The sequence below is a fragment of the Sceloporus undulatus genome, chromosome 1 (genome assembly GCF_019175285.1).
Source record: "Sceloporus undulatus isolate JIND9_A2432 ecotype Alabama chromosome 1, SceUnd_v1.1, whole genome shotgun sequence".
Lineage (NCBI taxonomy): Eukaryota > Metazoa > Chordata > Lepidosauria > Squamata > Phrynosomatidae > Sceloporus > Sceloporus undulatus.
The window spans coordinates 85,117,487-85,131,910 of NC_056522.1; positions in this window are offsets into that span (position 1 = coordinate 85,117,487).

Sequence of the window (14,424 nt, forward strand, 5' to 3'; positions counted from 1 at the left end):
ATTGTGCGAAATAACGCGAATTCGAACCACCCAGTGCGCAAAACCCCCAGTTCCACACTCATCTGATAAGGGCCATAGATAGATATAGATGTGGATGAATTGGCTCAGGGCTATGACACGGAAGACCCTTTGAATTTGGCTGCCAGGGAAGGGAAACTAGAAGGGAGGAAGAAAAAAGGGGCAGCTGTCATTCAGGTGAGGCTAGCATTCACATGAAAGTGGAGCCTGGCTCCCTTCTTAGCCCTGGAAGTGCAAAGGTTCAGGATGCCTTCAGGGCTCCACTGAGCATGTGCAAGGGTCCCAATTCGAATCATTGAATCCCCCATGGTATGCACCGGTGTGGAACTACAATTTGCACTCACTCCACTTTCCCTAAATCCGCATCATGTGACTTCCTTCAATTTGATTCCTCCTCAGTTCGGAAGGGCAACAGAAGAGCAACCAGGTATGAAAATACATTCTCCTTATCATGTCAATGCGAATGGCCCAATCTGCAGAAGCCCCAGATCTGAGCTGCAGAAACCTCGTCTGATAAATGCCTCTGTGTCATCTGGACAGGACAACACCAGGCTGGGGGGAACATGGGCCTTTTGGCCTGTACCCCTTCTGTCATCTTAGCAATAAAGCAGTAGGCTCTTATACTTAGAAAGATCAACCCCACACAACCTTACTAGTAAATCTCAGCTTGGGCTGAAGCTCCAAGCTTAGGAAAAGGTGATAAAGATTCCCTCAACTTACGTTTTCAAGCAGACTGATATATACATATGAGGGTTGATCATTCTGCTACAACAGTCTACTGATGTTGTCCTATGATGCTGAATAGTGTGAAATGAGGTGCTGGATACTGTCTTTTACAGATGAAGTATGGAACTGGGATGAGGTGGAGTAGGAGAACCCTTACTTGGATGAAAGAAATGAAGTGATAGCACCACATCTCCAAACTTTTGCACTATACCTGTGTGTGTGTGTGTGTGTGTGTGTGTGTGTTAGGAAGCATTAAGGGGAGAAAAACAGAAGGGGACCATGTGTGTGAGAATTGCAACAATCTGAAAACACATTTGGAGATCTGAAAAGCTTTAGACACACCCATACTTAATGTTACCATCCACTTCACAAGTCAGGTGCCCACAAATAAACTGAAATGTGCCAAATTTCTATTGATATTTTTTCCATGTCAAGAAAAAGTTTGGATGGGGAAGTATCAACAAGCAAAATTAAATGGCATGATAGGAATTGGCATAAATCACCAATCTCAATGAAAGCCTTTTGAGGAAGATGGTAGGAAATTGTGCTGGAAGGGGTTTCTACTAAATTGTATATGTACACTATATTCTGTAGCATTTTAAGCATTCTGTGTTCTATGCATTGTTTTTGAACAAACGTTGAGGGCTGTTTGCACCAAGCAATAAAAAGTGGGGTGGGGCTGGGGATCAAAATTCCAAATGAAAGAATGAATAAGAGAGAATTGATGGGTTTTGGGAAATAATTCTTATGTACTTCAGTGACTACACAAACTGACCATTCGCTTTTATAGCATGGATTACTGATTATATGCATGGCTGTAAAAGCTGGACAGTGAAGAAAGCTGACAGGAAGAAAATCAGCTCATTCTATATGTGGTGCTGGAGGAAAATCTTAAGGATACCGTGGACTGCTAGAAAAAAAAAAGGGGGGGGTCTTAGAGAAGCCAAGATGACTGAACTGACTCTGACATGGTTTGAATATATCATGAGAAGATGTGACTTTCTAGAAGAGATTATAATGCTTGGTAAAGTGGAAGGGAACAGGAAAAGATGAAGACTGCACTACAGGTAGGTAGATACAACAAAGGAAGCCATGGGTCTAAGTTTGCAAGACCCGAGTGGGACTGTTGATTATCATGGCTCTTGGAAATCTCTCAGGTCTAATCTGCACTGCAGAAATAATGCAGTTTGATGCCACTTTAACTCTCATGGCTCAATGCTATCAAATTCTGGGACAAGGACGTAGCTAAGGGGGGGGGGGGTTTCTGGGGTCCGGACCCCCCCCTTCAAGAGGAAGAGAGAAAAGGTGCTTGTTGGAGCGTGCGCACGCATGCACGCGCACAGCCCCAATCAAACGCCAGGGAGAGCACCACTTGCTCTCCTCTAGGCTTCAGGAGGAGCAGAATTGGTGCCCTGGCCCCTGGCGTTTGTTTGGGGCTGCGCTCGTGCACACACGTGCTTCAGCAAGCACCTTTCCTCTCCTTCCAGCCCTGGCAAAGCCAGGAGGAGCGCAAGTGCCGCCCCTAAACTTTTCGAGGGGCCTGAGGGGGAGGACCCAAAAAGCCCTGGAGGAGAGGGAGGGAGGGACAGGAGGCTGCATCAGGCTGCATCCACATTCAAGAAATAACCAGGTTTGGCAGCGATTTAACTCTTTTGTGGCTCTTGGCTATGGAATTCTGGGAGTTAGAGTATGCTCTGGGGTCCAGATATTGACGCTTGGCTCCATTCTGGCTCATGGCTATGGAATTCTGGGAGTTAGCGTATGTTCTGGGGTCCAGATATCAAGGCTTGGCCCTTTTCTGGCTCCTTCCAGCCTTGTTTTTTCTAATTTTTAAAATAAAAATAAAATAAAATACACTTAGCTGGCCCATTTTCAGCATATCAATGGGGATGCTTTGATTGAGAGTTCCTGCATGGCAGAATGGGGTTGGACTGGATGGCCATTCTTGGATTAATCAATTAACCTAAGGAATCAATCTAAAGGTCTGGGCCTCTCTGCCCTCCTGCCTTGGAAGCAAAGTCCATTGGCAGACCTCTGAGTTTTACTTTGCAAGGAGTTTTTATTTTCCTTATTTTTGCCTTTTTAAAGGAGTTTCCCCCAAATTCTGCCAGAGGATGAATTGGGGCTGTGGAGTCCTATGGCTCTGCTCCAAGCAATGCTAGACTGCAGGCCCCATCATCCAGCAGCACCACAGACTGCTGGGAACTGCAGTCTAATAAGGCTGCACACTGCAGAAATAATCCAGTTCAACACCACTTTAATGCTATGGAAAATCCTGGGATTTGTAGTATGTTGTGGCACCAGAGCTCTCTGACAAAGAATGCTAAATATCTCACAAAACTACAATACCCAGATATTGTTGTTGTTGTTGTTGTTGTTATTATTATTTTCTTATATCCCGCCTTTCTCCCAATATACGGACTCAAGGTGGTGATTTTCCATAGCATTAATCTATAGTATATCTACAATGTAGATGGACACCCCCATTACATAATTTGTTTGGGGATGCTTTGATTGAGATTTCCTGCATGGCAGAATGGGGTTGGACTGGATGGCCATTCTTGGGGACTCTTCCAGCTCTATGATTCCATGATTCTATAGCACTCTGAGCCTACTGTGATTTTAATTGTTTTTAAATGTATAACGTTTTAAAGTTATAAAGTCTTATAATGCAAGCCATGCACTGATGGACTATTGCACAATAATTTTGTATTTATTGATTTTATATCCTGCCTTTCTCCCAAAATAGGATTCTCTTAAAGGGGTTTGTTTTTTATAAAAAGAAAGGAAGGTATAATGTCTTGGAATTTAAAATTATGACAGATAGATAGATTAGATAGATAGATAGATAGATAGATAGATAGATAGACAGACAGACAGACAGACAGATAGATGAATCTTGGAATTAAAATTTGTGTGCATGTGTGTATGTAGTGTGTGTGTGTGTGTGTGTGTTGGAATTAAAAATCCCTCTTGGAAGTGGGAATGAAATGTTGTGTGGCTGCAGCCTGGGTTCTTAGCTCAGCTCAGAAGTTGGAATGCAGTGTCTCAAAGCATGAACAGAGTGCTTCTGAGCATGAACAGAGTGGCTGCTGCTCATTGCTTGAACAGCTGCGCTTTGCTTTATCGAGCTGAATTTATCTGATGTAAACGCCTTCAGAGGAAGGACTCAGTTTGAATCTGCACTGAAAAAAATAATCCAGTTTGATGCCACTTTAGCTGCCCTTGGCTCCATATTGTGGAATGCTGGGACTTGTAGTTTGTTGCGGCACCTGACAGAGATGGGCAAACAGCTCCTCAAAACTACAAATCCCAAGATTCCATAGCAGCATGGAGCCATAACGGAAGTTCAAGTGGTGCCATTCTATGTCAACGCTCGACCCCCTTTTTGTGTGTGTGTGTGTGGGGGGGGGGGGCTCTTAGCCTCTCAAAATGGTGGCACTTAGTCTGGACCACCACCCCTCTTCCCAAATTCCTGGATACGTCCCTGTCTGGGATCTGTATTTTATTGTGGCACCAAAGCGCTCTCACAGAGAAGGCTAAGTATGTCACAAAACTACAAATTCCATAGCATTGAGCCATGGCAGTTAAAGCGATGTCAGACAGCATTATTTCTGCAGTGCAGATTAGACATCGTTCATAGGTGCACCACAAGTCAAAGTTGCCTTGATGGAAAATAACCCAAACAAACAAACAAACAAATCCTGAAAGTGGAATAATGGCACAACCAACTGGTTCACCTTCACTTTCAGTTGTTATCTTCACTTAGACTTCTGCCTCTAGACATCCACTCTCTTTCAACACTTGCCTAGCAATACAAAGTGATAGTTAAAACAGATATCTTTCTAACCAGCATGCAGAGAATAATTCCGAAGGAATTCTGAAGGACACAAAGACTGCATCCACACTGGAGAAATAACCTGGTTTGGCACCGCTTTAACTGTCCTGGCTCAAGGCTATGGAATTCTGGGAGTTGGAGTTTGTTGTGGGTTTGTTTCTCCAGTGTGGATGCAGCCTGAGGGAGCCTTTATCTAAAGTTACTCCAAAAGAGGAAACCTTCTGACCCTTGACATAGTTACCAAGTTGTGAACAAAAATATTTCCAAGCGTAACAAGTCCAGAAGGGCAAAGACAGACAAGTTTGAAGATGAAAGGAAGAGCCCAAGGATGAGGAAGGGCAAGGCACAAGGATGAGATGAAGAAGAGGGGAAATGGCAGCAGAGAATCTCACATGGGAAGAGTGATGAAGAGGGAAATGAGCACGAAGAAGCACAAAGAGTTCTATCAATCTGCAGCAATCCATTTGGCAAAATGAAGCTGTGAACAAACTCAAGCCCCTTTCTTAGCCTGCTGTTTAGCTTGTTTGCTGCACTGCTAAGACTCACACATCAAATTAAAGCCATTAGACTCTTGCAGTGTGGGCGTGTATGTGTTAGGAGGCAAAAAGATTTAGAAAAACAAGATAAAATGCAAACAAAAATGTGTTTTGTTAAAAGAAAAAAAATATATTACAATGTTTTTAAGGTGCAGGAGAATAAAAACATCTTTTCTTGGCACCGAAAGGAGAAAAATATTGCCACCAGGCAGTCCTTTCTAGAAAAGAAATCCCATATATGGGTCTCTGTGCCACAACTGAGGTATTCTTTCTCTTCTTTCCCTGTCATACACACAAAAAAAATTTTTTTTAAAATCTATTTTGGAAAAGTGGCCATTCTGGCTGGGGATTCTGGGTGGTATAGTTAAAAACGGGATATTCCCAAGCTCTAACAAAAACTAATGCTGGGCTCCAGGAAGCGTAGATTTCTAAAATCCAAACAGGATGCAAAGAAGGGGCTATCACTAGTAATGCTTCCATGTGAAGCTTTGCATTCCTGAGAGACCCCCTGATGTTCATGTGTGGTAGACCATTACTTTACGTGTCTGGCAGAAAAGGTGCCAATTTGTCTTCCAATAAATAAACACTGTGGCTTAGGACAAGCTAGGGACATTGTTCAGTTGCTTCACTATTTAGATGTACTACAGGTTGGGTCTCCCTGATCTGGAATTCCAAAACCTGAAATATTCCAAAATTGACCACTTGGGTGGTTAAGATAGTGACACCTTTGCTTTCTGATGGTTCAGTGTACACAAACTTGGTTTCATGCAAAAAAACCAAAAAACATTGCATAAAAAATTACCTTCGGGTTATGTGTATAAGGTGTATACAAAACATCCGTGAATTTCAAGTTTACATTTGGGTCCCGCTTCCAAAACAACAACAACAACAACCCCAACAACTATGAAATCCAACACACTTCTGGTCTTTTTTGATAAAAGAAATTCAATATGTACCTAGAGTTTAATGGGGATTGCAGTCCAACAAAATATCTTGAAAGCCAAACATTCTCCACCCTAGGTTATGAAAAGAGAAGGAAGCTTTTGGAAAGAACTAGGGGACTAAATGCAGATATCAAACATGCAGGTAAGGAAGTGGGGAAATAAGTGTACTGTATAGCTGATATTTGCCCTGTATATAATCCAGGAATGAACTAAGCTTCCATCTTACCTCTGTATTAGAGGACATAGCCAAGCTTGTCAGGGACTGCAGTTTCCCTAATATTCCAGCAAAACTGTATAACAAAAATTTTCATCTATAAAATGCAGTATAGCCAATATCCTTCCACTTAAAATTATTCAATCCTAAAGAGATCAATATGAGCTAAATTGGCTACATGTGTTTACATAAAAGTATGCCTTCAAAAAGAGCCAGCGTGGTATAGTGGTTTGAGCATTATACTACAACTCAGCTGTGGAAATCCCGTAGTCGACCTTGGGCAAGTCACACTCTCTCAGCCTTTCTTTCTTGCCAGGAACCCCCTCCTTAGGGTTGCCATAAGTCAGAAACTATTTGAAAGCACACAAAAGCAACAGCAACAATGCTTTCAAAATGCTTTTGAAAATATATAACCAGGGTTACCTTTAAACCCCCCCCCCCCACATGATTTCACTTTGTCTAGAAATCCAAGCAATCTTTCATTTTATCTAGATATTCCCCTAACTCCCTTTTCCACTGCACCTACAGTCCTCTAATGTTGAGCTTCCACCCACGTCTTTGACTAGCTTACTTCTAGATTTATCTGCTCTGTTTTTGTGTTAGCAGGAGTGGATTTATTGGATAATTACAATTTCTTTATGTTTTTATATAATACTCATCCTATTGTTGCCAAGGTATGGGTGTTTCTTTTCCCTTTTGAAGTATAACTTTGTTCATTAGTTTCAGATGTGCATATATGAAAGTGCATACACACACACGCGCACACACACACACATATGGTTATCACCTGTGGCATGTTTCACTTTGAATATAATAGAAAGAGTAGTTTGAAAAACCAGTCTGAAGAGGTTCTTCTTTAAGTATGAATATAAATCATTATTGTCATATGACAATCTTTTCAAACAACCATATGAAAAGTGAGATGGCACAGGCCACAGTGACATCCTGCAGAATCCTGGGATTTAGAGTTTTGTGAGGCACCAATGCTCTTTGGTAGAGAAGGCTAAAGACCTTGTAAAACTACACATCCCAGGATTCCATAGGATGGTGATACAGTAATTCAAGTGGTGTCGAAATACATTATTTCTACAGTGTAGATGCATCTCCTCAGTGGTATATATGGTGTCTTATAAACCAGAATAACTAATGCTACTGGTAAAACCCAACTGTTATAGACTAACAGTTTGACTTCTTTTTTTTTTTTTTTTAAAGGTATTCAATAAAAATATATTATTTCTAATTGTGGCTCTTTGTGGCTTCAGGAGTAGTAAAAGTAGGTCAACCTATGTGCTTTTTATCGATTAAACTAAACAGTACAATAAGAAGGACATTCTTCAAAGCTTTTCATGGCAGGGATATAGTATTGCAACAGAATCAAACAATGACATCCCAAGCCAGAGGTATTACATCATCTGAACAAACAGGCCGGTTAATCATGCTGTGCAGCACAGTGATACATGGCCCATTAGCTTTTCAGTTGATCCTTTTCATGGATGATGGCATGCACCACCCCACAAATCTTTCCGAGGAGCTGCTTCTGGCAGTTGTTGAAAGCCCATGTTTCCTTTATTAAATTATCCTCCATAGCAGTTTCCTCTCATGTACTCCTTTATTTTCTCTTCCAGATCAGGGTTATGATTGTAAGAGGATTTCCTTTTAGACACCCCCACTTTATCCTATGCAAAATCTCAAACCAAGCTTCATTTTGTTAATCTTAAAAGTCATTTTACATTTTTCCCCAGGTTCCACAACAACAACAACAAAAATACAACATAGAATTTTCCTTATATTTTCTATTATTAATTGGAATTTTCTGCAAAAGCTGTTGTTTTTTTTTTTTAATGGCTGCTTTATTTAACCATTGCAGAATTCATTTGATGTATGCCTGGGGCCTGTGCCATCTCACTTTTCATATGGTTGTTTGAAAAGATTGCCATATGACAATAATGATTTATATTTATACTTAATACAGGTACATAAAGAAGAACCTCTTCAGACTGGTTTTTCAAACTACACTTTCTAGTATATTCAAAGTGGATAATGCTACAGGTGATAACTGTATATACACTTGCCCCTTGGAACTTGTGGGGATCTGTTCTAGAAACCCCCCCCCCCCAGCGAGTTCCAAGACTCGCACATATTCAAGCCCCATAGGCTTGAATGGGGCACATACCCCATTGAGGTTAATTTTCAAGTCCGCAGATCTCAAGTCTGCAGACTTGGAGGGCAACTGTATATGCACATTCATATATGCATGTCTGAAACTAATGAAAAAAGTTATATTTCAAAGGGGAAAAGATACCGTGGCAACAATAGGAAGAGTGTTATATAAAAACATAAACTGTAATCATCTAATAAATCCACTCCTGCTAACACAAAAACAGAGCAGATAAATATACAAGTAAGCTAGTCAAAGAAATGGGTGGAAGCTCAACATTAGAGGACAGTAGGTGCAGTGGGAAAGCCTGTAACGGAGAGCACGCCCAGCTGGCCAATCAGGAGGTAGCTGAGGGCCAGTCAATGAAATGAGGGCTGGGATTTGTGAACATTCTGGGTGTCGTTGGAGATGAGCAGTTGGAATGTTGGTGGTTATGAGGCAGTTAGGAGGTTAGAACCCAAAGGGAAAAGGCTAGAGGAGAGGTTGGGGAAGACACTTGATAGGAGTAGGTCCACAGAGGGACAGGAGTTAAAGTAAAGAGTCTAGAAAGGAGAGACTCTATGTAACCAGACCCAGGCAGAGGGGTTTGAGTTACTAGTTTGGTTGAGATATAGAGCAACCGTAGTGGCTGGGATATTAAAAGAATTACCCAGAGAGGGACAGAGAAGTCCTAGGATAGATAAAGAGGATAGAGGGGAAGGAAGAAGCATAGTAGTAACGAGGGGAAGAATACATTTGTAACCAAAAGGAACGCGCCTGAACTAAGTTCAAGTCATTTCCCCCTCCCTACTGTCATTCCCTTTTCCTTTTGACCATCCATTAAGACCGTAAGCCCTTCCTCCATTCCATCTGCCTCGGTCCAGGCCTCGGAGGTAGAGAAGAACTGCTGGACCTGATCCCCTTCCCCACCACCTCTCCCTTCTCCTTTTGTGTCATGTCTTTTTAGATTGTAAGCCTGCGGGCAGGGAACCATCTAACTAAAAGTTTCTATGTACAGCGCTGTGTAAATTGACAGCACTTTATAAATAAAAGTTAATAATAATAATAATAATAATATCTGTTAAACAACTTGTTTAATAAAGTTCATATGGTTTTGTTTCACCTTAAAGACGTGTCGGCCATAGCTGTTTATCCACGCTACTATATTGAATAATACTGTGAACCCGCCATATATTAAAGGGGGTTCGTTACAGGAATTGGCAGGCAGTGGAGTGGGATAATAGAAGTCCCAAGCACCTGCCACAAAAGAGAGGTTAGCCGTTACAAAGGGTGCTAGGGGAATATCTAGATAAAATGAGTATTTTCAGTCTTAGGATCAGCATCAATATACTTCACAGAAACAATGTAAAGGTATTTTTAAAAGATGATTTAAAACAAAAAGATGTAGTTCCTCCATAATATGCTATCTGAACATAATTTATATGCAGAGGCATTACATCATCTGTTAAGTGGTACATGCCATCTGTATCTGAACATCATGTATTTGAACATAATTTATAATTTATGTTCAGAGTGTGGAAGATACAGTTAAAATTACTTACTTTTAATGAATTCATGTTTCACATAACTAATGTATAACTATATTAATTAACATTGCAAGTTATCATGCTTTTCATAGTTTAATTATAATTACTTTTATAACTACAGTATGGCGCATAGCATCACTAAATGGTGAAGAAGGGATATCACAAGATTCAAGGACTGTCTCATGATGTGCTTTATGCTGCTGTCCCATGTTCGGTTGTGGGTATGAAGGCAGCAATGAAGTAAACAGAAGAAGATGTTCTGAACCTTAGTAACTAATGAGAAGCCAATCTAGTTACCTTGTGACACATTCACATAAAAAATTGTTACATTTTTAACTGCTGCAATAAATAACTGCTTGCAAGGGTTAGGCTTGGAACATGAATGGCACCTAATTACTTATTTGAAGTAATTTCCCAAGCTCTAATATGGACCACAGTGTTACAGACCACATGCTCTTTCCATGCCACAGAACCTTACCTCACTCCTTTCTAATGCCAGGTTGGTAAAGAATAAGACCCACATCATCCACGACCTCCTTGTGGATGAGGAAGCTGACCTGGCTGGGGAATGATAGTGCCATCACTTGGAATCAAGCCCTCCAAGCTGGGTACTCTTATTAGTGTTAGTAAGAGAAAATGGGCGAGGGGGCGGAGTGGCTCTGGTCTACACCTTGACCAGGATACCTATCAGGAAAACTGACCACTTTGAGTGTATGTACCTCAGCCTGAAGACCAAAGATAGTATAGGGATTCTGTTAGTATACCATCCACCCTGTTGTCTAACAGACTCCCTATCCAAACTGACACAGCTGGTCTCAGAGTTGTTGTTGGAGTTGCCCAGACTTGTAATTCTGGGTGACTTCAACATCCCACTCGAGACCAGTTTAACAGGTGCAGCTCGGGAGTTCATGGATTCCATGGCAGGCCTATCCCAATTGGTTTCTGGGCCAACGCACTGCGCAGGTCATACCCTCGATGCGGTCTTCATTACGGAGCAGGAATATCCGTGGGTGGAGGTAACTAATACCACTGCACTGTGTTGGACAGATCATTTCCTGGTCAAGGCTGAACTAAGAGCCACAGTCCACCCCATCGGGGGTGCAGGACCCATTAGAACGGTCTGCCCTCAAAGGTTAATGGAACCAACTGGATTCCAGAAAGCCTTAGAGGGTTCCTTGGTTGGTAATGCCAGTGATTCTGTCGAAGCTTTGGTTGATACCTGGAACACTGATCTCACCAAGGCTATCAACACAATTGCTCCCAAGCGTCCTTTCCACCCCACTTCTAATTGTAAATCATGGTACACTGAAGATCTGAGGAAAGTGAAGCGGGTTGGACAATGACTAGAGCATGACTGGAGCGACACTTGACTCTTATCTGACAAAACTCATCATAGGAAATTTCTTCATTCCTATAGAGAGGCAATAGAGGCAGCACAGATATCTTTCTCCTCTGCACGTATCTCGTCTGCGGAGTCTGTTTATGGTGGTAAGGGAACTGACACAGGTTCCACCTGTGCAGAACCCTTTATTTAACCCGACAACAGCCTGCTGTGACGTTTTAAACAACTATTTCGCAGATAAAATCTCTCAGATAAGAGCCGAACTGGACACTGGGATTGCAGCAGAATCGACTGATGAGGTGTCCAGTGAACCCGTTATTGAAATTAAACTAGATTGCTTTGAGTTTGGGAGTACCGATGACGTGGACAAGATCCTTGGAAATGTGAAGAAGATGACATGTTCCCTCAATCCCTGCCCATCATGGCTGGCCATCCAAGGGGGTGATGCCTTGTTGGCATTTCTTAGAGAAGACATCAATGCATCCCTTAGGGAAGGCTGTGTTCCAACTTGCTTAAAACCTTCCCTGGACCCCCTGGATATGAAGAACTACAGGCCTGTATCCATCTGCCATTTTTGAGCAAGGTGATAGAGAGGGCTGTCGCCCTTCAACTCCAAGTCATCTTGGAGGAAACCAATTATCTAGACCCATTTCAAACCGGCTTCAGGACAGGCTATGGGGTGGAGACTGCCATGGTTGCTCTGGCTGATGATCTGCGTCTAGGCATTGACAGAGGAAGTGTGACCTTGTTGGTGCTTCTAGACTTCTCAGCGGCCTTCGATACAATAGATCATGACATCCTCTTGGAATGCCTGAGAGAGTTAGGACTGCACTCCAGTGGTTCTGGTCCTTCCTCTCAGGTAGATTCCAGAGGGTGATGCTCAGGGACAGTCGCTTCTCGAAAACGGAGCTTAAATGTGGCGTCCCCCAAGGCGCCATACTGTTGCCGATGCTATTCAACATTTATATGAAGCCACTGGGAGAAATCATTTGCAGACATGGGGCAGGGTATTATCAGTAGGCTGATGACACCCAAATATACTTCTACATGTCCCGATCAGCATCTACGACAACAGATGGCATTTCTCCCCTCAGTCAGTGTCTTGAGGTGGTAACGGGCTGGATGAGGAAAAACAAACTCAAGCTAAAATGGAGGTACTTACAGTAGGGCCCCCCAAACCAGGTGTAGGGTTGCAACCTCCAGTCCTAGATGGGGCCACGCTCTCCACAAAGGACAGTGTTTGCAGTCTGGGGGTGCTCCTAGATCCGTCACTTCACATGACAAACCAAGTGAATGCGACGATCAGGAGTGCCTGTTATCACCTCCGGCTGATACGCCAGCTGCGCCCTTTTCTGGAAGTAAAGGACCTAGAAACTGTAGTACATTCACTGGTAACTTCACAACTTGATTTCTGTAATGCGCTCTACATGGGGCTACCCTTGTGCCTAGTCCGGAAACTTCAACTAGTGTAAAATATGGCAGCTAGGCTGGTCACCGGAAAAACTAGGAGTGACCGAATAACATCTGTCCTAAAATGTCTTCATTGGCTGTCTATTAGTTTCTGGGCACAGTACAAGGTGTTGCTTATAATCTTTAAAGCCCTACATGGCTTGGGTCCAACCTATTTGAGGGAGCGCTGACTCCCATATAATCCACCCCACATACTCAGGTCCTCTGGGAGGAATCTATTACAGCCTTTAAAAACCAGACTAACTGCTACCTCCCAGAGGGCCTTCTGTGCAATTGCTCCCAGACAATGGAACGGCTTGCCGGATGAGATCCATCAAATTGCCGGCTTAGACAGCTTTAAGCTATCAAGATGGATCTCTTCCGGCAGGCCTTTCCTGACACTGCTCTAGGACACCGCTCTCTCCTTGTTATATTTTTATTGTGTTATTAATAGATATTTTAATCTCCAGTTTTAATGGTATCATGTTTAATCCTGTTTTAAAGGGAGGGGGAATTTGGGACATAATGTTGAATGTGGATATTTTAATGTGTTGTGAGCCGCTTTGATTGTCTTGTCACAGAAAAGCGGGATCAAAATAAAAGTTTTATTTATTATTATTATTTTGTTTTCCCATGTGGCATACCTTGCCTTTTCTTTGAGGTAGGGGTAATGCCTGTAGAGGTGTTATGTTTTGGGGCAGGGGGATTCTTTAGATAGTGGGTATGAAGACCTTTGCGCTTCTTGCAGGGAAATCGTTAATTATTTATATTTATCACTTCTCCCTTCTTCATTTTCCTACTGCTCTTTTCCATCACATCTCTCATTCTCATTTCATAAAGCTACCTTTATATCGACTACACTGGACATCCAAGGCCACATGACTGACACCTTCCATTCTTGAGTCATTATTATTATTATTATTATTATTATTATTATTATTATTATTATTTACACATTCTCCCAAGGGTTGACTTGGGTTCTGTCCACATGGTGGAAAAGAAGCATTCCTGTCCTATTCCTGCACTGACCTGCATAGATGATGCATGAGGCCAAAATGGGTGAAACACAGGTCCAGTCCTCACTCCAGGGCAATTATCTGGAGTAAAAAGGGTCCCTATTTGCTCCAAATCAGACAAGAAACTCTGGAGAATCCCCCAAGTGTGCAGACTGTGGACAATGTCAGGAAGATGTACACTGGGCTGGGTGAGCCACTGATCTCGTCACGCTTGGAAACCCCAGCTTCTGCCACAGCACTGTCAAGAGTCACCATGCAGTTTGTGCGGTTCCTCTGGTGCATACTGCGTTTTAATGGGGCTGGGGAGCGCATATAGCACTGTTGATATCATCCCATTGTAGGTACCAATTGTTCATACAGCTCCTCCCCCACTCAAGGATCTAGAAGCCCTGACAGTAAGCCAGGTTGTTCTATCAGTGTGGACACATAGAGTATTATAGATGTTTCCACCATCATTTTCTCACTACTCTATCAGCAAGATTACTGAGACATACTCATTGGCTAAAGATCATTAATTGAATTTCGTGGCTATCTGGGAGTTATAAATTGGTTCTTCCTGACTGAACTGGATATTGCCTTTTTTCATTTAAAACATAGAGCATTTTCCCCCTTAGGGAGAGTTACTTAGTTAGGTCCTCCAATCATATTCAGACATAG